This window comes from Urocitellus parryii, chromosome 6, assembly GCF_045843805.1.
Source record: "Urocitellus parryii isolate mUroPar1 chromosome 6, mUroPar1.hap1, whole genome shotgun sequence".
NCBI classification, from domain to species: domain Eukaryota; kingdom Metazoa; phylum Chordata; class Mammalia; order Rodentia; family Sciuridae; genus Urocitellus; species Urocitellus parryii.
Genome location: NC_135536.1, coordinates 53,837,500 through 53,839,641, shown reverse-complemented (window position 1 = coordinate 53,839,641; position 2,142 = coordinate 53,837,500). Strand labels below are relative to the sequence as shown.

Genomic DNA, 2,142 nt, shown 5'->3' with positions numbered 1-2,142 from the left:
ATATTCTCCAACTCCATCCATTTACTTTCAAATGTCATGATCTTATTTGATTTTATTGCTGAGTAACATTCCATTGTGTATATATGCCACATTTTTTTAATCCATTCATCTACTGAAGGGTATCTAGGTTGGTTCCACAGTTTAGCTATTGTGAATTGTTCTGTTATAAATATTGATGTGGCTATGTCCCTCTCGTATGCTGTTTTTAAGTCCTTTGGGTACAGACTGAGGATTGGAATAACTGGGTCAAATGGTGGTTCCATTTTTCCAATTTTCCAAGGAATTTCCATACTGCTTTCCATATTGTCTCCACCATTTTGCAGTCCCACCAGCAATGTATGAGTGTGCCTTTTCCCCTACATCCTCGCCAACACTTTTTGTTGTTTGTAATCTTAATAGCTGCATTTCTGATTGGAGTCAGATGAAATCTCATAGTATTTTTGACTTGAATTTCTCTGATTGATAGAGATGTTGAACATTTTTTCATATATTGGTTGATTGATTATATATATCACTTTCTGAGAAGTGTCAGTTCAGTCCCTTGGCTCATATATTGATTGGGATATTTGTTTTTTGGTGTTAAGCTTTTTGAGTTTTTATATTCCCTAGAGATTGGTGATATATTTAATGTGCACATGGTAAAAATTTTCTTTAAAAATGTAGGCTCTCTATTCACCTCACTGATTGTTTCTTTCTTTCTTTTTTATTTCTGAAAACAAGTTTTATTTAAATAAGGGTTTAAATACATTACATAACATTAAAACTGAAAGGGGAAAAGAAAACCAAAAACCAGTTTATCACTTCACATGGCACTGGGCAGCTATTACTAGTAAGTTGCAGGCTGTATAGCTAGCTACAGGACTGATAACATCAGTTTGGAATTTGTTCCCTTGTCAAAAGTTTAACTGATATTAAGCTGGCCTCACATTCTGTTGTTTTGGACACCCCTTAGCTAGAATACGTCTAGTCAAAAAGAAGACCTTGGTGGCAAGCCAGGTGTCACATCACCTTTCACTGGAAAGAAGGTGGCCTCTGAGTTCTGCTCACCTGGTCAGGTCAGACACCAGGGATTCTTTTTTAAAAACAAAATGAAACAAACAAAAAAAAACCCCCAAAACTACCAAAGGCCCCCTTCTAGTGGTACAGCTGTCTACCCCATTCCTCCTGATCAGGTCATGACACTCTTAGTGCAGGGGCCTCAGCTAAGGGAGAGTTGAGAAGCTTCTGGTCAGACACAGCCATCTGATCTTGGGGCTCTGGGCTTTGCTGAAACATCACGTTATTGCTTTGTTTCAAGGTGGACACTGCCAGGCACTTACTGCTTGACCTCTGTTTAAATGAGGAACTTCAAGACTAGACAACATGGCTCTTTTCAGTTTATTGCATGAAGGAGTTAACACTAGTTTAAGTTAAAAGCAGACTCCAAATGGTTACATTATACAAGCTGTGAGGTTTTTAAACTTGTGACAAGGGACAGAAGGGAAATTCTACTCATGGCAAGGAAATCCTCACTTAAGCTTCAGTGAGTCACAAGCACTTAAAACCCATGAACTTTCAGCTGATTGTCCTTAGCCAGTCCAATCTCTACCAGGAACTGGCATATGTTCTTGCGCTGGTCACCCTGTAGCTGAATTACTTCTCCATATTCTGGATGCTCAATTACAGTACCATTGCAGGCAAATTTCTTCTTAAACGCCTTCACTAGTTTCTTTTTATTTTAATCATCAGCAATCCCTTGGTCAGTTGCAAGGGTCTTCTTGCCATTTCTCTGTTGAATTTTTATATGAATATAATCCTCAGTGCCAGCAGGAAGCAAGTCATCACCCTTACTTGCATCAGCAAAGGGGTTGAAAGAGTGGAGGTTCTGGATAGCGGACATACCATGCAATTCCTTTTCCTCCGTGGAAGGCAGCTGAGGGAGAAGTGGGGGGGGGAATGGAAGCGAGGGGGCTCCAGAGGGAGGCTGCTGAGTCCTTGGTGGCAGCTCAGTGACTCCACTGATTGTTTCTTTTGCTGAGAAGAAGCTTTTTAGTTTGGATCTATCCCATTTATTAATTTTGATTTTAATTCTTGACCTATAGAAGTCTTATTAAGGAAGTAGGGACTTAATCCAATATGATGGAGATTTGGGCCTACTTTCTC

The 2,142-nt window shown here is 39.5% G+C and overlaps 1 pseudogene; it reads right to left on the bottom strand.

Annotated features, from left to right (window-relative positions):
* Positions 1-1,537: 1,537 nt before the first annotated feature.
* On the bottom strand, positions 1,538-1,879 carry LOC113188205 (eukaryotic translation initiation factor 1 pseudogene; annotated as a pseudogene).
* Between the last annotated feature and the right edge of the window lie 263 nt (positions 1,880-2,142).